General features: G+C 48.1%; 1 protein-coding gene across 3 annotated transcripts in view; it reads right to left on the reverse strand.

Annotated features, from left to right (window-relative positions):
* Positions 1-22,390, reverse strand: part of ST3GAL1 (ST3 beta-galactoside alpha-2,3-sialyltransferase 1) — a 69,320-nt gene that overhangs the window by 40,835 nt on the left and 6,095 nt on the right. For all 3 annotated transcript variants that reach the window (XM_084750391.1, XM_084750389.1, XM_084750390.1), the window contains exon 2: positions 8,422-8,561. The gene's annotated coding sequence lies outside the window, so the exon portion shown is untranslated. The remainder of the gene's footprint in view (positions 1-8,421; positions 8,562-22,390) is intronic.

Raw genomic sequence — 22,390 nt, forward strand, 5'->3', positions numbered from 1 at the left:
GTGACCTAGCTCTTGGCTAGTGTCCCCAGCTGCCTTTCCTGGTACGTGAGCCTGTCCCTGTGGCAGTACGGTGTGCCTACAAAATACAAGACGTTTCCTGTAGCTAGAACACGAGAGAGTTTCCAGGCCTCACTGGATGTGTGTGAGGGATCCGTGCCAATGAAGTGTGGCTTACACTATGAAGCCTTTCTGGACTTCAGGGTGCTTAGCAGAGCCAAGGCTATCTGGATTCTACTGGATGCTGCAGTCTTGGAAGCTCCTGAATTTCCAGGGAATGTGGGCATTCCACCCCTCATGGTCCAAAGGCCTTCTCAATGTCATGGAACCCTGAAGAACTGTCATCAGGTACAAATGGCCTGCAGGCTTTGCAGTCACTTAGAGCCCCACATGAGCTATGTTTGTAGATTATAAACAGCCCAAGCTGACCTGAAGTGTACACAGTCCAGTGTAGCTCATTAACTGCTGACAGATGTCCTGCCTCATCTACATGCTAGCCCCTAAAGAGTACAATATCACAGAATGGGTTCTTTTCAGATCAGAAACCAGCTCCCTTGACCCCGTGGTGTCCTGCCTCTTCTTTGCTTGACCTCTCCTTGCTCCTGTTTCTCCCTGACCTGGGCACTGAGCCCCACAGAAAAAGGATCCACTTGCCTGTCACATGATCCCACCATGCTCTGGGATCTCCTTGGTTTTTGCCCTGTCCCTCTCCCAGCCTCTTGGGATCATCTTCCAGCTCCTGTTCCCAATCTTCCTGGCTTCCTTCCCCCAGCAAGGTCACAATTGCAAACAGGTGGCAGAAATTCTCAAAGCAGCTCCAGTGTCTGATCCCTCCTGGGAAATCATCCCGGGGACACAGTTCAAATGAAGAGAAATGCTCGCAACATCACAGGGCTGGTGACAGTAACCAGAGTGATAATATATATTGATGTGCGTGACATATAAATATGCAGCAATAGAGGGATGGAAGCTTCCAGCATCTACTGCTGCTTGCTGGAGTATTACACAACCACCATGCACTGCAAAACGATTGCCCATGGTGATTCCTGGAACACTCTCAGAGTGACTCTTGACCCAAGCACAGGATTCAGCTGGGGGGGGGGGAGGGGGCGGGGGGCGGGGCGGCAGGGGGCGGGGGGAGTCTGTCCCTGACCCCTAGAGGCCCCTGTTGAGTACACTACCCATCTACAGAGGCTGCTAAGTGCAGGGAGCCAATTCCATTCTAATTAACAAAGAGTAAAGCAAGTCTGTGTCTCCAGCTTTAAAGGTCCCTTCCTGCTTTTCTTCTGATAGCCATTACTCTCAGCACACAGGGTGCTTAGAAAAAGTGTTTACACAAAAAAACATTGAGCAACATGGTGACGTGTCTTCCCTGAAGGGCTGGCTTCTTGGATGTGCTGTAGCCCAAAGGCACGCCAAATGGATCTCAGGCAGGCTGGCTCTGTTCACCTCCCTTCTCCTTCCTCCGCCTCCTCCTCACCCAGCCATTGATTTCAGAAAGGGCTGAAGACTACTTGGGTGTGTTTGCTTAATAAAGTGGGAGACATGCAGACATGCGAGTGGCAGTTATTTGGGCCAGTATCCAGAAGGAGCAAAGGTTCCCAAAGTCAAAAGACGCTAAGCCCACAGATATATGATCTTCATTTTCCATCGTCTTAAAACTAGGACTAAGGTGGTGTCACATGCCTGAGCTGGCTGTAGAGGGCAGACAGATCCCCAGGAGTCCCACATAACCCCACTCACTCAGGTGCTGCACTCTGAATACAGTGTTTATGGATGTAGTAGGTGGGCCAGCCATTATGGAGCTAAGGAAGGCCAGTTGGTGGCGCTGAGAATGGTGGGAAATAGCCTGGCTTTGGATTGCAGTTTCTAGTGCATTGGGAACGTCTAGACACGCTGGGTCCATTGTCTTCCTCAGTGCTAGAAAAGAAAGAGTTCACCAGGAAGGAGGAAACACCATCCCTGCTTCCTCCAGGACCCCAAGCAGCTATTTAGGACTGGCTAGGTTGACAATGAGATGCCACAGGCGGCATGTGAGAGGCCAGAGCAGGAGGCCTGGTTGAAGATGGGGTGAAAATGGAAATGGGAGGGAGACGTTTCCCAGAGGACAGGACATGTGCATGCACTGAGCTGTGAAGAAGAGATGACAAATAACTCATTAAGGGGCAGGGAAAGAGGTGCTCCAGCAAGGAAGAACATATGCAAACCACAGAGGCATGAATTTCCTGAGGCTTGGCAGGCTTCCTTCCGTACGGGGTGGTCATAAGGCTTATGATGTTACAGCTATATCCCTATCCACAGCCACCCCCTTTGTTGTGGACTCAACTCCACACAGAAAAAAAAAAAGCCACACCTATGTTGAAGATCTTGCAGACTGATTAGTGCTCAGGAATTGAGGGTAGCTGAACTGTTGAAGCCAGAGAGAAAAATATCATGGGCCCATGGGGGTGGGGGTGGGCATGTAGACTCAGTTGGTAGAGTGCTTACTCAGCACGTCCTGGGTTCAATCCCTGGCACCGCAGAAGCGGGAGATGGTGTTGCATACCTGCAGTCTCAGCCCTGGGGAAGTAGAGGCAGGAAGAACAGAAGAAGTTCAAGGTCATCCTCAGCTACACAGCAAGTCCAAAGCCAGCTTGGCTACATGAGACCCTGTCTCATAAACATTATGGGGTTATTTTTAAGTCTTCTTAATATCCACTTATCAATGACCTCTGTATCTCATTTAACATTATTTTAACTTCAGGGGAAACCTTCAGTAGGTAGTAGCACACCACTAGCTTCCAACTTAAAAGCCGAGCACGCCATTCAATCGCCTCTGAAATCTACAGCAGAGATACCCCATGCTCTTTGCCCTTTAGGAACTTTCTTTTGTTCTGTGACTGAGGCGGCCATGTGAACAGTTAACAGGGGAACAAGCTGAGTCTGTGTTCTTCATCCGTGGTCACTTGTATGTGGCTCAGAATAAGCTTTCTTTCCCTCTAGAGCAAGGGCTGTGCTTCCATCAACACCTGCTGACGATTCTTCTGTGTCAGACTGGCCATCAGAGTGTGCTGTATCTAGAAGGACTCTGAGCACCTTTCCGTAAATTCAGTAATTCAGGCTATCAGGAACTCTTTTGTCCATTTCACAGGTAAGGAAACTGAGGTCAGGATGACACGGTGAGTAACAAGAGTGTGATTAGCACATAGGCCACACCAATCACTGCTCTGTAGAGGGCTCTGTGCACAGCAGCAGAGTGCGGTTGGGAGGGCCAGAATGACACTGGGGACTTTGAGGTGGCTTGAGTCTTATGCTTCATCCCACATGATTTGGACTCTACTCCAGGGCTACTACAGGCATGAGCATTAGAAGGAAGACGAACAAAATGGAGGCATGTCTGGAACTAAGATTATCTGCAGAAACCATAAATGCCTGCCCACCTACCAGCTGGGCGTGACCAGACCAAAAGCTGGCCATTCAGGAAGAATGAAGGACTCAGTGTGTGGGGTTGGCTTCTAAAAGAACCTGTGAGGTTTCCATGCCCCTGGTGGCTCTCCCTCCCTGCGATCCTGGGCCTGGCCGCAGTGGCTGACTGGAAATATCTGAAGAAAAGCGTTGGATCCAAGGAAGGCTGATGTGATGTGCGTCAGGCACAATAGGGAAGGTGCACGTGGTAGCAGAGAGCCCACAGCAAGCTGGACAGTGAGCAACCACAAGTGCAGGAGCATGCCTGGACCTCCTGACCTTTCAAAGCTTCAAGATCGGAACAACAGGACAGAAGCTCATGGATGTATGGGTAAAGGAGCCTGCTGTAAGATAGCCAACTGAGGGTGTACAAGCCGCAGAGAGAACTCAACATCACCAGACCCCAGTAGTCACTGTATTCTGTACACAAGTGGGGCTTTCCCCTTAGCATCTAACATCTGGAACATTCCAGGGTTCTAGGAAAAACTCAACATGGACTCATTATGCATAATTTCATTCTAAGTTGTATTTTTATCTAAGCCTGATCCTGAACTTGATCATTTGGGCTATTCCCGGATATTAGAAGCTACAAAAGAATTTAGGAGCAAGGATCCTGCAGAGGCAACAGAGCTGATGGGCAAGGCTCTGGAAATATACTGCAACTACAAAGCCCAGTGCAGAGTCATGAGCCTAGGGCTCCGTTACTAAACCACACTGTGCCTCTCTGTTCCATAAAAGGATTGTGCAGTTTGGAGTTGTCTCTAAGGAAACACGATACAAAGCCACAGGTTTAAAACATAATGCAAGCTCTTGTTAAGTGGGGTGCGCCTGGCTTGTTAGTAGCTAGTTCTCATAGCGGCTGACCACGAGCTCTTCGAAATGAGCTCTAGCTTAGTCTTTGGAGGTGCTCCCACATGCTCCACACATACTCAGCTCAGCACTTCTGCTGTTCAGCTGGTCCCTGGGATGCAGCCCGGCAGCGGGATCACTAGGTCAGTATCTTGGTTACTGTTCTATTGCTACGAACAAACATGACAATCAAGGCAACCCCTATGAAAGAAAGCATCTAATTGGGGGCTTGATCAGAGATTTTAAGGGTTAGATCATGACAAGAAGCAGATAGGCATGGTGCTGGAGCAGTAGCCTAGAGCTTTACATCCTGATCTGAAGGCAACAGGCAGAGTGACAGAGAGAGACAGAGAGAGAGAGAGAGAGAGAGAGAGAGAGAGAGAGAGAGAGAGAGAGAGAGAGAGAGAGAGAGAGAACAGACAGAGACAGAGACAGAGACAGAGACACAGAAAGACAGAGAGACAGAGAGAGACAGAGAGACTGGGTTTTTGAAACCTTGAATTCTACCCCCAACAACATATTTCCTCTAACAAGTCCACACCTCCTAATCCTTCTCAAACAGTTCCACTCCTTGGTAACTAAGCCTGCCAATATAGGAGCCTCCGCAGGCCAGGTCATTCTCAAGTCACCACAGTTGGCCTAAAGAGTGTATAGACTATGTCTTTGAGCACCCAGCAGCATGAAGAGAAAAAAAGACTTGATCTTATCAGCCGGAAAACAAGCCCAAGAACACCCAGGCTACCAAACACTACCGTGGATGTTCCTGTCCTCCCCAATGGCCTTCCTTCTGAGTACAGGTCCAGGCATTAGCAGGTGACCTGTTCCCAACCTGCAAATTCCAGAGACCCAGGAAAGAAGGCCTGATAGTCCCTCAGCTGCAAATCCACTAGAGACTGGCCCACACCCAGGAGAATGTACCCTATCCCCCGAGCACCCCACTCATCAAGGTTTATCTTTTCTTTTAAATCTATGACTTAGTACATTATTTCTTTACAAAAGGACTTCAAAGTGCATATGCCTGAGGTTTCACAAAGCCAGAACCACATCCTGTGCCTGCCACTGACTGGTGGATCTATCTATTTTTCCCTGCTTGGGCTATCAACATCCCAGACGTATGGTGCCTGATGACTTCTTTCACCTTCAGTGCCCAGCAATGCCCCAGTGCTGGCAGTACCCATGAGTGCCTGGCAAGAAACTGCAGATGGGAGGTATAGACAGAAATAAAAGCTGTCTTCTTTTTGTACTCATTCATCCACTGGGTTCACTCATAAAATCCACTGTACAAGCTAATCCTTCGCCATCTGACAGCCTTTTGGGCATGCAAAGATACTCCCTCGATTGTGCCTCCCCTCTTCCAGGGAAGGGGCAGCGCTCTTGACACGGCTGCTCTCTTCTGAAAGGCTAACAACAAAGGAAACTGCCCTAAGCTCCTCTCCACCCAGGTCAGAATCTGGGGACTGCCACATGCTCTCTTATCTCCTGCAGGCTGTCTCTGGTCTGCCTGATAACACAGCCTGTTGTTTTTTTTTTTTTTTTTGGGGGGGGGGAGGGGGAAATAGCTTAGCACTGAGAGCTTCCATGCACATGACTGTCCGAATATGTCAGGGGCAGGACAGGCTTGGCTCCACACAGGGCCACAACCCCGATGAAGGAGGAAACACGTGTGTCATGAATTGTGACATCCATTAGCAGTAGGGTTGGGCTCCCCATGAGCACCTGAACAGACCTCTGGTGCCTACACAATTGCAATGCTCCATACCATGGGTCCCCTGGCCATTATCCTGTCACTTCTATGCATACTTCCTCCTTCCCCTTAGTCACTCCAGTATAGGATGAGAACTCTCTGGGTCTTCATCTAGAATAGCACCTGACACATCCAAGAACTCAGAAACACTTGTAGACACACAAGGGAAGCTATTATTTGTCAAGTGATGTTAGGAACACAGCTCTGTTTAGGTTAAGGTGTCCTTCCTAACGGGACCCAGCTAGGTCACTCCAGGACAAAAGGAGAAAGGTCTCATGTCTTCCTCCCACTCTGAGCTCAGGACGAGAGGCCATGAGCTGCCCTCTCACGTGCATGGACATTCAAACATTGCTAGGTGTTTTCTGTGTACTTTCCCTTCCAAGGCCATGTGTGAGTGCTGTGGATCATATGCATGACTCATGTGAGTGCTGTGGATCATGGGGAACAAGGAAGAGGAGACCAAGAGCAAGGTCCAGCTGGCTATTGCCAGTGTCAGAGGCCTGTAGCCATGGGAACAAACAGGTATCCATTGTTAAAGTTTGGAGGTGAAATGACCGCTATAGTCTTACATGTTTGAATGATGGATTTCCAGCTGTTGGCCCTGTTTGGGGAATTATGGACCCTTTAAGATGTACCTGTGGACCTGTCTGGAACTGTCTCTCCAGCCTCTAGGTCTATCTGGCCAGATGTGAGCGAGCTTCTGCTGCTGTAGTGGAAGCCATTCCTGCCACTGTGCCTTTACCACCATGCTGGGCAGTCTACCCTTAAACCAGAAGCCAAAAGAAATCCTTCTGCCTTTAGGTAGCTTTGGTGAGGTACTTGGTCACAGCAAGGAGGGGTGGGTCTGTGACGTCCACCGTCTGCTCCAGGATATCTTCCTTATTTATGGTGTGCCCCTGAGCCTTTCAATCTGAGCTCCCTGTGAGTGGCTGCCTTCCACAGCAGGCCCTGATAGTCTAATACACGTGGTAGTTAGGATGGTATCGAGCCATTTAATAGCCAAGAGAGACCTGCATATCAGGGATGTTCTAGCATTATTAGCAGGAACGGATGCTGTGGTTACTATGCAGATAAGTCAGTCAATTTAATGAGGTTTAGAATTGCCAGAGACACAAACCTCTGGGCCCCCCTTTGGGGGGAGTTTCTAAGGGAGATTTAATTGAGGTGGGGATGCCTAGCCTAATTGTGGTGGAACCCATGCATGGGCTGGGGTCCTGAACTAAAGGAGAAGGAGACAGCAAGCTGAGTCCCAGCACTCATCTCTTTCTGCTTCCTGACTGTGGGCGGGTGCAGCTGTGGGCACAGCTGCCTCATGCTCCCGATACAAGAACTTCTGTGTGACAGTGGAGTGGCTATTCTGTGAACTGTCAGCCAGAATAAACTCTTCCCTTTCTGTTTTTGTTTTCTTTCTTTCTTTCTTTCTTTCTTTCTTTCTTTCTTTCTTTCTTTCTTTCTTTCTTTCCTTCCTTTTTTTAGACAGGGTTTCTCTGTGTAGCCTTGGCTGTCCTGGATTCACTTTGTAGACCAGACTGGCCTTGAACTCACAGCAATCCACCTGCCTCTGCCTCCCTGAGTGCTGGGGTTAAAGGTGTGCGCCACCACGCCCAGCTAACTCTTCCTTCCCTCAGCTGCTTCTGTTGATGAAAAGTAACCTCTATAGCTTGCTTAGTAATAATCTGGGTGATGTGTACGGTGTAGATGTGTATTTATATGTATGGAAATGTGTGTGTTCATCTTACACGGACACACACATCTTTCCCAGCACTATGTTCAGAACGTAGAACAGCAATATGTACACACGGCACTTCACTGTGGCTGCCACACCATTTTCCTCTGAGACACATACGGGCACTGACAAAACACTGACTCCACACGCCAACTAGCTCATCTTCAGGTCTAGACACACAGGACGCAAAGCAAATGAGGCTCCTTAGGCTTTGTCCTCAGAGCCAGCATGTGACACTTGACCTAGAATGCAGCAGTGTCTGGCTCTACTTGTAACTTCAGCAGCCACTTGTCACGGAAGAATGGTCACAATTCAGGTGTCTCTTCTCAATTTTCATGAGAACCACAAAGCTCTCCATCAGAAGCCTCCTTCTGTACTTAACAGGGAAAGCAGGTCCCCTTAGTGGGCACCGCTCCACATGGCAAGCAGGCTGTGCTACAAAGAGTCTAAGAAAACAGGGCAACACCCCTTGCGTCGCTACATAACCCACAGAAGTCTGGAAAACACAGCGCACGTCTCGCCCCCTGTCCAATCCCTGAACATAATTCCAAGGGTGGAAAAAGACTTTTCTCATCCCCTAATGAAATCTACAACATAGTCCCGTGGGAGAGTCTGGAAAAGACAGCACATCTCCCTCATGGGGGCAAAATCAGTCACTCACCTCAGGAAGCTGAGCGACTCTCTATCCTGGCTCACAGATACAACTAACTGCCCGGCCCCACAGCACTGAGCCTTGCTCAGCACAACGCCAACAGGTGCCAGTTGCTTCTTGACGGCATTTCTAGCTCAGGGAAGACAAGTCTGCAAATAGAAAAGAGAGAGAAAGCACAAGTTAGTTTGGGCGTTAATGCCATCCCAGGCCTTTTTGAGACGACTCAAGACAGTGACTGGGAATCCACCCAAGCGCTCAACACTGCATAGGGGGTTCCAACAGCACTACTGTCCCATGACCAGAGTAGGGACAACCAACCAACCAACCAACCCACACTTCCTGCTTTCAAGGGGCAAGAGACAGAAGACTGCACAGAAAATGCATGGTAATGGAACACAGGCTGTAAGGGACACTTGGGAGAATGGAAGAGGAAGTGAGCAAGTTGGTCTGAAAGAAGGGTGTGATAGGAAAGGGGGTGTGACATGTTAACCATGAATACACATCAGATGCCACTTAAAAAAAAAGCCTTGAGGGAAGTGTCCCCAAGGACCAGGGAAAACAATACAAGCATGAGAATTTAAGGGGATTACTGGATCATGAGCAACAGCGGAAACTCACTGGCTTTTGCTGGTTCCCAGCTCTGCAACACATTCCTGATGTTACTGAGGTCATAGTCCCTAAGATTCCCATATTACGGATCTGAAGAGCATGCAAATTAGCACAGCACAACAAGGGCAGTAAAGAAGAGAAAACAGATTACACTGTCCCACCAGGGCCATCGTTGCAAAGAGTGTCCCAGTTTTCCCATTCTATCTGTATTCAAAGCAGTGCCGTCGTCTTCCCTCACCAAGTGGAGGCTGTTTCTCCACCGTTTGATCCAGAGATTGAATTTACAAGAGTAAAATAGCGGACGGAGCACAAAGGCTCAAACACAGACCGTGGCAGGGACTGGGGTGTGGCTGAGCAGCAGGGCACATGCTTAATATCCAGGAGGCCTCAGGTTCCACCCCTTGGATTACATACACCCAAGCCGGGACTCATGCCACCTGTCTTCCTCCATACTGCAGGGGCTCATTCTGCTAGCACAGCATCCTCATCCCGATGGAGGATACAAAACACCATGGCGAGGTCTTGGGTGTCCTGGCCAGCCCAGGTAAGTACCAGATTTGTTTGTGTGAATATCAGATACGATGAGTCCCAGCTAAGCTAAGTAGATCGGAAGTGTGCGTTCACCCAGAGTTGGGAAATGAGAGCAGTGGGCTGGATCTGGCCCCTGAGTTTGGAGTAGGCATCTTTCAGGGAAGGGGTGCTAAGCAACATACTCACCCTGGTGCCTCGCCATGGCAGTCCACAGCGAATTAGGAAGGAAGCTAGTTATTGAGGAGACACAGCTGGGGCAAGAGGAGAAGGGAGACTGAAGAGCTGTTTCAGGTGAAGAACTGGCAGACAGGAGATCAACAGAAGCCAGCTTTGTCTAAAGGCTTGGGTCTGGCACTGGAAACCACACATGGTGCTGACTATAAACAGTCTGTTAGGAGCTGCCGTGGGACAGGATGTTTACAGGGAGCTGCACGGAAGGGACATAAGCAGAAGGACTCAGATTCTCAGTATGGAAACACACACACACACACACACACACACACACACACACACACACACACACACACACAGCCTCTCCTTCCGGCCCTATCTTAAGTGAGCTGCCAGAAAGGGCTGGCATCCTTGGCATCTGGTCACCACCACCTCCACCTCTTGCCTCTCATCAACAGCTGAAAGGAGCCTTGACTACCATTAATAGCTGGAAGGATCTAGCTAATCAGCAACAACTGGAGGGGGTCTTGTGGCTCAGCAACATCTGGAGGGGTCCTTTACTGTTACCACCAACTGAATGGGGAGTGCGGGGGGGGGGGGATCTTGCTTCTTATCCAACAGCTGGAGGAGGCCTTTTCTTTCCACAACAGCTGGAAGTGGGCTTGCCTCTTAGTAAGTGCTGGAGGAAGCCCTGACTCTCTCAGCAGCAGCTAGCATAGGTCTTGCTGACCTTAACCTGACCTCCTCACTTCACTGCATGGTACAATCCCCTTTATTTTTTGTGTTTTTTTTTGTTTTCTCGTCCTTCACATTCCAGTACAAAGGCCACCTCCCAGGACCCCTCTGCTGACTCTGAGATGGGGAAAACATTGCCATGGCAGTTCCTGGCATCTGTACTTGCACAAAATGCTTTCTGGCTTGCTAAACACTGAGGTGAGGGGCCATCTTCTTCTCATCAGAGCCTCTAGTGTGACATATGAAGAAAGTCAATCACTATTACTCCTCTTGTTCGCTCTTTCTTTTCTTCTTCTTCTCCTCCTCCTCCTGCTCCTTCTCCTTCTTCTCCTTCTTCTTTCTTTTTCCTCTTCCTCCTCCTCCTCCTCTTCCTTTTTGTAGTCCTAAAGATCAAGTCCTGGGCCTCCTGCATACAAGCTGGGCTAGAGGCCTTACTCAGGGGCACCCATAGTTTCTTTTGTTTCACTCACCTACTTTCTATTCAGTCTTTGATGAAGCACAGGCTTACCTCACACCAGGTGTCCCTCCCCTTAGTCTTCCGTCATTGCTCTCCCTAGAACAAGCCCCTTGGTGAGGAGGGGCCGCACCTCAACAGCTGCATCCACCACTCACAGCCCTGAGTGCCACATTCGTGCCTTTCTACTGCACAGCATTATATAGTAAATCATGTGAGAGACTGTTCTCCCACCTACCCTTGTTACCTATTATACAAGACTGTATTTTATATCCAATACTGAGGAAGGACGTGGCGATTGTTAAATGAATAAATGAACCAAAGAGGAAGCTCTGAGCATCAACTGGAGTAGGGCTGGTTCATAAATCAATAGAAGCTTGTACTGACATTTGGGTTTTATGTAGGTTACGTCTTACTGAATAGTTGAAAACTATCATGACAAAACATCCTACATATATATGTATATATGTGGGCAAATATATATGCATCCTTAGAGATAATACTTTGATATCTTTATATCTTAAGGCATAAGGGGGAAATTGAGAATTACTTTAACATGGAACCCTGGTCCCCACTGAGCCTTACTCCTATAGTCTGGCACTGTAAGACTTAGGATCTCACTAGAGCTATGCAACTAACCCTGAACCAGGGTTCCTTCCTTGGTCTGGGCATGGCTGATTTGACTATGAATTATCTCCTGAAGGTCAAAGGCTCTGTTATCAGCTGATGAGCCTCAGGGAACTGAATGGCCCTCAAGGGTCGGCCCGGCTTTATCCATGGATACATCCACAGATGGATTGCTAATTTGATGGCCTTATTGGGATATGATGGGCATGGGGCCTGGGGCCTGGTCAGAGGATGGAGGTCCTTGGCAGCTCTACCTCTCTCTTCTCCTTCCCTGTCTCCCTTAACTTCCTGGAAGTCTTGATCTTAGTGGCCTCCTTTGTCCCACAGGTTACAGGCCCACTGCCGTGGAATCAAGCCACAGTGGATGGAAAGGCCAGGAATTGGGCCAAACTAACCCTCCCCGCTCATGTGGTTCTTCTCAGACATTTCCTCAGAGGAATGAGAAACAGAAATTATCACTCAGCATCTGAGCTCAGCTCACCTGCCATAGCCTCAGTTGCTCAATTTTGAAGTCAGAGCACTGAACTTTCAGACATAGAGAGGCCCACTGCTGATGCCAAGAAGAGCCAATTCATTACTGTGACTTCCCATGCCCTGTATTTTTTAACACAAGTCCCCAAAACAAAATTGGAGAACAGTCTCTTGTGAGATGTACTGTTTAATGCTGTGCAGTAGAAAAGCACATCTGATAGCATGCGGGGCTGTGAATGCTGGGTGCCCTGACAGGGTCTTTTTATAGGCCTTTGCTAAAAGGCCACCTTGCAGCTCTGTCCCCATCAAACTCTGATGCCATGCCTCTATTTGTACAAGCTGATGTTTCCACAGGGTGGGGAGGAGTGTGTGTGGGAATTCCCAACAAAGATGGCATGGCAACTAAGTGAATTTTACACACCAGAAAATCAGCCAAAAGAGCTGTTCTCTGTGAGCCCAGAAACAGTTCCCCAAGACCATAAACAGGAAATCCAATTTCCGAAGGGTGGCCCGCTCAAGGCTTAAGAGTGGCCCTTCTATCACCCAGCTGGTCCACTTGGTCTGTGGAGCGAGTATAGACTCCAGCTTGTGTCAACCTACCTACCTCTTCATGCTGCCCATCCCCCAGGCAACATGAGCATCAACCCAGACCCTCAGTGGGAGGCTGCTGGGTTCCATCCAGGACACTCAGAGACAAGAATGACATTTATCAACTAGCTGGAGCACGGATTAGGACAAATTCCAGCTAAACAAATCATGGTTATGTTCCTCTGTGTTCTTATTTCCCCTGTTCTGGGCCTATAAGTCATTCTTTCTTTGACCCTATTAGTGCATCCACCACTCACAGCCCCGAGTGCCATCAGACATGCCTTTCTACAGCACAGCATTATCCTGTAAATCTCGCAAGAGACTGTTGTCCAATTTTGTTCCTTCTCAGGGTAGGGCAGCAAGCAAGAAATAAAACTCAACATCATTCCTGGAGAGACAGAGCCAGTTGGCTTAATAAATCATAGCTTTCCCCCTCTAAGCAGAAAATGATTGTCTGAACGTTGTCTGGCCCGACACTATCGCTGCATTTATAAATTACAGGACTCTTTCCTGAGGGGCCCGCGGGCATGTCATGTTCTGACACGGATGAACGCTATGTGTGCCACAGGGAAGGGCAGCCCAGTCCACTGTGTGATTTTTTTTTTTTTTTTACAAAAGCAGCTTTTCTCAGACGTGCTCAAGGAGAAGCTACAAAGTGTGCCTGCTTCCACTGTCTTGCAGAGCTGTAGATGAATTAACAAGAGCACGGGGCCTGGGAAGATGGCTCCGAAAGTAAAAGTGCTTTCTGCACAAGCACGAAGACCTGAATTTGTACCCTCAGAGCCCATATAAAATCCAGGTTGCATAGTGTGTCCCTGTACGCCAAGCACTAAGGAGAGACAGGTGGGTCTGCCGTGCTTGGTGGCCAGCCAGCCCAAGTGAAGCAGTGAGTGCAGGCTCAGTGTGAGACCCTGTCTCAAAGAACCAAGGTGTAGATGGATTAAAGCAGATGCCCGAGATCAGCTTCTGACCTGTACACATAGGCACACACAAAAGGAAAGTTTTACAGTGTTAAAATTGTAAAAGGAACATGAGATCACTTTGATAAAACTAAGTAAAACAGCAGAAGGAACAGCAACTGGTATTTTTCTTTAAGTGCAGAATGGCACTTTATTAAACTATCCTTGAGAGAGAGATAGAGATAGAGAGATAGATAGATAGATAGAGAGAGAGAGAGAGAGAGAGAGAGAGAGAGAGAGAGTACTGCCATTTTTTTTTTTTATCATTTTGAGCATGTGATGGTTGGAAGAGGAATGGCCCTCATAGACTCATGTGTGTGAATGCTTGGCCCATACGGAGGGGCCCTGTTAAGAAGTGTGGCCTTGTTGGAGGAAGTGTATCACTGTGGGGGTGTTGTTGGAGGAAGTGTATCACTGTGGGGTGGGCTTTGAGGTCTCCTATGCTCAAGCTACTCTCAGTGTGGTACCCAGTCTTCTGCTGCCCGAGGACCAAGATGTAGAACTCTCAGCTCCTCCAGTACCACATCTGCCTACACACTGCCATGCTGCCTGCCATGATGGTAATGGACTAAGCCTGTGAAACTGTAAGGGAGCCCCTATTAAAGGTTTTCCTTTAGAAGACTTGCCTTGGTGTCTCTTAACAGCAATAACACCCTAACTAAGACACACACACACACACACACACACACACACACACACACACACACACACACACACACAGGCTTGGGATTAAGTAATGGGGTGATATGACTAGCATATTCTGGGGTCAGAAACAAAAACTAACACATAGCTAACCTCACTTGTAAAGGCCAGAACTGGCATAGTTTCCCTCATGTGAACATTTATAAGGCTTGGTGGGGCTGTCATACATTGTGAGGCCAACAGTAGACTCTTGGGCACTGCCTTCCAGGAGGGCACTGTGTATGCCAGGGGCACAGACTCATGCCCAAGGCGCTAGATCACTCTCTACCCTGTGGGAGACTATGAATGTACTTGTGGGTAGTTTCCTAACTAGAATCCTGTCCCAAACATAATGTCCCTGGACAATGGGATCGACATGTTGAGTGTCTGGCTGCATTTGAGTACAAAAGGGATAACTGACTGAGGAATAAGAGCAGACAGAGATGCTAGTGAGGGCCAGTGGGGAGACCTAGAAAAGTCATGTAGTAGCCGCAGGCTGATGCCGGGGGCTGATGCCAAGGGTATAGGCACAGAGAGCAGGAGCACGGCTTTCATTGTATGTGAAAGCAACACTCTCACATCAATCTGGACAGAAACTCCAAAAGCCATGGACTTGTCAGCAAGTCCATGTGAACCGCCCATATCTGAAAGAGGCTCCCTACCCTGGACTCCTCATGGTGATGTGTAGTGTTGAGTCTGAAAGTCAAATGCTGAGGTCTGGCTACTTTGAGGGAGAAACAGTATCACTAACAACAGTGGCTGTGGTTGAGCCTGGCCAGGGCGCTGGCCCATGCCACACCACACCAAGTATTTCATGTGCATAATTTCTCTCCACCTTCAGTATCAGGCTCTGAGACATCTTGTCCAGCCCTATTTCACAGATGTAGAAACCGAGAACTTGAAGTAGTTTCCCTTATTTACTCAAGACCACACAGAAATGGGAGGAGGTGAAACTCAAAGCCAGGGCTCCAACACTCATGTCCAGTGCTGAGCTTTGCTCTGACTTCAATTGCAAAGACAGATCTACAGAAACGTAACTGTGAAGTGAACCTGCCTCGTCCCCACACCTTGGGTAAGGTGCCCCCCAATCATTCCCCTGATAATGGCTTTCTGCATGCCAGGGCAGTGGATAGAGTCCCTATGGCCAGGCAGCTCACCTAAGAGAACACTAAAAAAGCCCATTTATCCCTTTCCTTCAGCAGCAGGGTAGGAGGCCAAGACCACGGCCCAAGTCTCTAAATACTGTTTTGATCATCCTCAGTCAGTTCCTACCTCTCAAACCTAAACGTTTCTATCTGCAGGGTGGTACTGATGGTGACAATGGTCATAAAGAAGAAAGGATACATGCTTTTCCGTGTGGGTGCCTAGGCCTCCTCCTCCTTTGGGGATACGGATGGGGATGCAGGAAGTCCCTGACTCCAGGTAGGATGTTTCTGGGCATCCCTGAGGTAGACTGAGTTGGTTTTCAGTGGAAGTGGCAGCAGTCTGAGTGCTTCTTCTCTGGGCATCAGTTGTATCTCATTATATGCTCTCATTGTCTCCTGAGGGGTGTGTGTGTGTGTGTGTGTGTTTGTGTGTGTGTGTGTGTGTGTGTGTGTGTGTACATGCGTGCATGGGTAATGTTTTCTAGCCAAACTCTTCTTTAATGGAGGAGGTTTGTGAACCTGATCTTGTGAAGGGGCGGGGGGGGGGGGGGGGGAGGGGGAGAAGGAATGAAGGAAAGAGGAAAGAGAGGGAGAGTAGCAGGAAGAAACCTTGGACCCAGCCTCTGGTGCAGGTCACCTGAGTGCCACTAATAACCATCCTCTTGTTGGCTCTCAGTAGTATAGCTCAGTGTACATGCTGTGGGGCGGGGGTGGGGGTGGGGTGGGGTGGGGGGGAAACGACTGTTAGTCTCTTATCTTTATCTGAGTCAAGGAATGGACTGAGGAGAGGTACAGGGAGATAAGCAGGGAACTCAATACAGCAAGAGATGGAGGTACCGCTTTAATGATTAAAAAATAAAATGCCAGGCAACAGATATTAGATGGAGAAGTTTATTAAATGAGCACTGGGAGAGAAGGAAAGGGAAGAGTGGTACCCTGGAGAGAAACAGAGAGAGAGACAGAGAGGAAGAAAGAGGGGTGAGAGAGAGGTAGGAAGAAGAGAGGCATGAGAGAGACTCTCAAGGAGGGTTTGTCCTTTTATAGTCTTGGGAAGGGCCACGCCCAGTGGGAGGTAGGCAATGACAGGTAGAGGGACGGAAGCAGAAAACTAACAGGTCCTACAATGTTGAATGAGGGTGTCATTCACAGCGTTACTTCAGCATCCCCTTTTCCAACATTTCCAGAGCAGTAACCCCCTTGGCATTCACTTAGCACTTCCTGGAAGACAGTTACTAACTATGAGGGAATGGAAGCACCCAACAGCAAACCAACACTCTCCAGGTCACACAGTTGGCACTTTAACAAATGAATCAGTGAGTGACTCAGCAGAGGAATAACTGAAGTCCTGGGGAGGGGAAGGTTGAACAAGGGCATGCTCTAAGATTTCATAACTCTGTTCCACACTGTCTTAGCGTGCACCCTCCATAAGCTACTATCATCGGGTCATCTCATGGTACCCTCACCTACCCCAAGTAACAGTTCCATAGCTCAAGGCAAAAAAGAAAACCTCCCTGAATGCATCCCAGGGATGCTTTTCAGTTCTTCTGGCTGTCCATATTCCAAACGCATTCTACTGCTTCCAAGGCTTCCTCTGATTTGTGTGTTTGGCATGGCATCAGGCATCGGTTTCTATTGTAAAATCCTGTATGTATTTCTCGGCTCACAACTACTTTGGTCTGTTCCAGGTTGTAGGCAGAGGCAGGAAACCAGCAAATGGCATTACGTTAGAGCCAGTGCATCCCCTACAGAAAGTGGCTTTTTTTTCCTTTCTTTTTTTCGTGTGTGTGTGTGTGTGTGTGTGTGTGTGTGTGTGTGTGTGTGTGTGTGTTTGGGGTGATGGCTAATTGTGCACATGACATGGCTTGCACATGGAAGTCTGAGGACAACTTTTCTTTGGGAGTCAATTCTCTTCCATGTAGGTTCTGGAGAGGGAGCAGGTCTTCAGGCTTGCTTGGCAAGCACATATACCCACTGCCAGCTCCTGGAAGTTTTTTTGTTTTGTTTTTAATCCAAAGTTCCTATGAGGGGGGTGGCAAGGACAACCAACAGCTCATCTTATCTTCTCATTTCATTTTAATTTCCTTTTTGGCCAAAAGATCACATTTTTTTTTTACATTGAAGTTAGCCTTTGAGACTTCCAGCTCTGCACCCCACTGAGCAGCTCTGGGCTGTGGCAGCTAATATGTTTCCTGAGCAACAGGCTTTATCCCTCTGACCCCGCACCAGGTGGTGGGATTAGCAGATCTTCCACTCCAGGAACAACACACCTTCCTGCCTTTTGTGAAGATGTTATTAAAAGGCGGGTTTTCACCCTTCAGTTCACATGAAGCAGATCTGCCTCCCAAGGTGCCTATCTTGGAAGCTGGGGGACGGGGACAATTCTCAGGCTGGCTTGCCAACTAGGTGCTGTTAAGTTTCATTGCCAGTTCTGGGAGACTCACCATGGCTTTGTGCATCACTTGGTCCTCAGGCACCATAGGCTTTTTGGAGTCAGTGCACGCCAGCACCAAAACAAAACAAAACAACAAAAGAAACCAACAACAATAACAAGAAAAAAAAACCCCAAAATAAAACAAACAAACAAAAAAACCCACTTGCCATCAGAGACATCGGATGGGGATGGAAGTGAAGATGGCAAAATCACGTGAGTCCAGAATCAACCAAGACAACCCACGAATCCTGATTGGGGTATGACTCTTGGGACACACTGTGCCAAGCAGCAGTCTACCAAAGGGTGAGGCTGATGATCTTAGACTCAGGAGAAAGGAAGTGGGGAAACTCAGGACTCCTTCTGATTAGCTAGTTAAAGCATTGAGCCCATGGCCACTAATGAAGATGCTCAGATGGGATAAACCTAGGGGCTAGGCTGGGAGCTGATGCCCCATCAGATGCAGCTCTGCTTTCCCGTGTCCCCCCAAACCTCCATAATGCAAAGTTGTAGGATACAGGAGGATAATCCAAGTACATTGCATGGGTCAGGGTCTTGGGCTCCCACAGTGCCAGTAAATCCCAACTCTGCCACTTCTAGTTATGAGACTCACTTACATCAGTGTCTTGACCTTGCTGTCTCTGCTTCCAGTTTCTGTGTCAGTGAGATTGGATTAGAATAAAAAATACAGATACCGCCCAGGCTGCGGTGGGGGATGAGGGTACAATGCCAGAGGGGTCAGATTCTGCTGCCAGGGACCCTGCATGCAGATTAAGCCAAGCTGAACCATGATCATGGGTCTCTGTAGTCAGGTGCGAGACCAGACACCTTGTCTCCCTACTTTGTAGAAACAGATGCAGATCAACGACAAGTCACATGGCTCAGGAGATGAAAGCACGTGCCACTACTGGGGCTGGAGAGATGGCTCAGAGGGTAAGAGCACTGGCTGCTCTTCCAGAGGTCCTGAATTCAATTCCCACCAACCACAGGGTGATTCACAACCATCTATGATGAGATCTGGTGCCCTCTTCTGGCATTCAGGCATACATGTAGGCAAAACACTGTATACATAATCAATCAATCAATCAATCTTAAAAAAAAAAAAAAAAAAAAAGCAATTGCCACCAAGTCTGGCAACCTGCACTGGGATCCTCAGGGCGATCCTAGTGGAAGGAGAAAACAGAAACCCAAAAGTTGTCCCCTGACTTTCACAGAAGTGTCTTTGTACACTGACATGCCACAGTCCTCAGATCTGCATGTAAGAAGATCTAGTGTGATGCTCAGAAGGTGACCCAGCTACAGATACAGCCTGGGAGCCGAGGCTGGCTGTTGCCAAGATGTAGCTCTCAGACCCTTTCAAGCCTGGTTCTAGCCACAGCTTACCAAAGCAGGAGAGAGGATGGAGTCTTTCGTTATATGACCAAAGAAATCAGATTTATTTGAAGGTCCCGTCTAGTCTTCTGAGGATCTAAAGGAAGAGTTGTGTTTTTATTTTCTTTCCTTCCACTGAGCCTTTTAGTTCTGAAAAAGTAAATGGTTAATTAGATGAATTTTGGTCTTTCATGTGGAGTTGCTCTGGGCCTGTTGAACATGAGACAGTATTTTGGAGTTGTTCCATCTTAGTTAGAAAAACCATATGTTTGCTTTGGTTGTTTTGTTGCTGTTGTTGTTATTGTTTGTTTTTTGATGGATGATGGATTTTTCTCAGGAATTCTCTACTAAGTAAATATGCACGGAGTTGGCTTCTTGCTTCTATTAGTTTCTTGTACATTCAAATGGATTTCTGATGTTTTGTTTTAATGAAGCCAAATCTATCATAATGCAATCTACTTGGGTAAGTTTTGTTTTTTAAACTGTGTGTAGTACAATTCAGAGAAAGTATTTTCTCTGTAAATGCTAGCTGTCCCTTCCTGAAGTCACCTTTTAATTCCACCAGGTCACCTGGAACATATGTTATATTCAATTGTTCTGATGACTTATTTATTTTTGAGAAAGTTTCTTACTGTAGAGCCCTGGCTGGCCTTAAACTCAGAGCTCTACCTGTCTTTGCCTCCCACCTATTGAGATTATGTGCCATCAGGTCAGAGTGATTTTGGTTTGTTAACCCTTGTTTCATATTCTCTTTAAAACTTTCAAATTCTTGATAGAGTGGCTCAGCAATTAGGAGCACACATTGCTTTTCCAGGGGACCTGAGAGAATTCCCAGCACCCACATCAGAAGGCTCACAACCACCTGTAATTCCAGCTCCAGGGAATCTGTGGGCACCTGTACTCATGTGGACATACCCGCACATATATGCACATACATATACATAATTAAAAATAACAAACACAAAAATTTAAAAATCCTTTCATATTTATAGGGTGGAATAACTTCAGTATTTTCGAGTAGGAAAACAAAAACATAAACAAAATGAAAAGTATGTAGAAAGAACCAGAAAAAAGTTTTAAGTGACTGCAGACTAACTGGAAGACATCTTTAACATACAACTATTCCAGTCTTATTATGCAATCTTTGAATGGGCTCAGCCTGTCCCCACACTAACCTGTCCAGAAATTAACCTTCATAGGAATGAGAAGCCATCATTGATGGAGCTAAGGAGAGAGCCAGATGGACAAAGCGCTGGCTTTGTTCGAATTCTTGGTTCCCACATAAAAAGCCAGGCATGACTACATACACTTGTAACCCCTGCATTGTGTGTGTGTGTGTGTATGGCGGGGGGCGGCAGTCAGAGACAGCTGGACTCCAAGAGTTTGCTGGCCAGATGGCCTTAACAAAACAGATAGCTTCTGGTCCAGTGAGGGACCCTGTGTCAAAGCAGTAAGGTAGAGAATGATAGAAGCAATCACCCATGTCCTACTCTCACTCTGAATGTACTACTACGCAAAAATATCAGCACATATATCCACTCAGATGCATGTCACAGACACACACACACACACACACACACACACACACACACACACAATACACACACACACACCAGCATATGCTGGGCAGGTCTTATAACCCAAGCTTTACAGTGAATGACTTGTTTTCACATCAGTTGTACAAAGTATGTCTGTGTGATAAAAGAGAAAACGGAAGTGGGGGAGCAGCTCAGTGCTCTGGTCACTGAACATCTACTTGAGGCGCCCTGAAACTTAGACAAACCTCAACACTTCCCACTGAGGTGTGAGGGGCGGCAAGATGAGGGCCTGCGGGGTTTGGATGTGGTTGGAGGGGGTCCTTTAAGGATTCACGTGTTGGAAGCTTGGTCCCCAGTAAACAATGCTAAGGGATGGTGGAGCCTTTCAGAGGTGAGACCTAGTGGGAGGACACCAGACTAATGCAACCTCACCCTGTCCTGCTTCCTGACTGTTGAGTCACCAGGGCATCTCTCCCTAGTGTGTACCACCTTTTCACGCCCATCATTCGAACTGAGCCAGGAGGCCTCACGGGAGCCTGTGCCATGCGGCTTGAATTCTCAACTCCCAATGTTATAAACTAAATCAGCCTCTTTTCTCCACAATCTCTCAGCCTCAGACAGTTTGCTTTATCAACAGAGAACTAACAAAGGACATTGTTATCCTCTTATCTTCCGCACACTTCAGGGCAATCTGATACAATGAGTCAAACCAGGCTTTGTAAGAACTCTGTGTCCCCCACCTAAGGGATCCACCCTCTGGCTTCTTGCTGACAGTAGGGGAGTCTTTGGCCTGGCGTACTGATGTCTCAGGCTGAGGCAGCATCAGATGAGATAACAAGTGTGGGTTGGAGCGCCCCAGTCTACTCAGCATGCCCTCTCAGTTCCCTCCTCAGGGGGCTACAGTAAAGAATTCCTCCTGCATCCCCAGCTGAGCCCCTGGCTGCCGGGTGCCTGCATTTCCAGAAGCCATGCATGGCAGGTTGGGTTAGGGCAAAGTCCCCGAGTTGGTCCTTCTTCTCCCAGGCCCCACGGTCTCTCCCCAGGGCCTCTGCGCATCTGTACTGCTGTGCTATCCTGGATCCCAGCCCCTTCCTATGCCTCTGAGAGTGGGGAGGGCACTGCATCACTTTTTGCTGATTTCTCCAAGTGCTGCCCCAACGTCTGGGAGAAAAAGGGCATTATGCAACTCCTCACTTGAATTTCCTAAATGAACCTAAATATCAAGATGTCCAAAACCCTTCAGGCTTACACTAAACACTTAGTGAAAAAGTACATGCTACTGAAATCCTTTTCAGGGAGGCAAGTAAAACATGCTTACATAAACCTCTGTCGCCTAGGCTCCTCCCAGGAGACAGAGGCAGGGTGAGCCCTTTACATTGCTGACTCCTACTAAGGACATGGAGGGTCAAAGAGGAAAAGGGAAGAGGCCAAGGTTCCCAGACAGGAGCACATGGGACAGGACAGACCAAGACTCAGGAGTTCTAAGTCCCAGGCACCAGGTTTCTCTTCTTGGGTTGGCCCCCTGACCTGGAGAACATCATTCTGACACGGGAGCCTTGCGCTCTAGTTTCATTCCTATTGCTAAGAGAAGATCTGCTGACTGAAAGCAACGTAGAGGCGAAAAGGGCCTCTTTCAACCACAGCTCCAGATTATAGTCCACCACTGAGGC

The sequence above is a fragment of the Acomys minous genome (assembly GCF_964271855.1).
Source record: "Acomys minous genome assembly, chromosome: 12".
In the NCBI taxonomy this organism is placed as follows: domain Eukaryota; kingdom Metazoa; phylum Chordata; class Mammalia; order Rodentia; family Muridae; genus Acomys; species Acomys minous.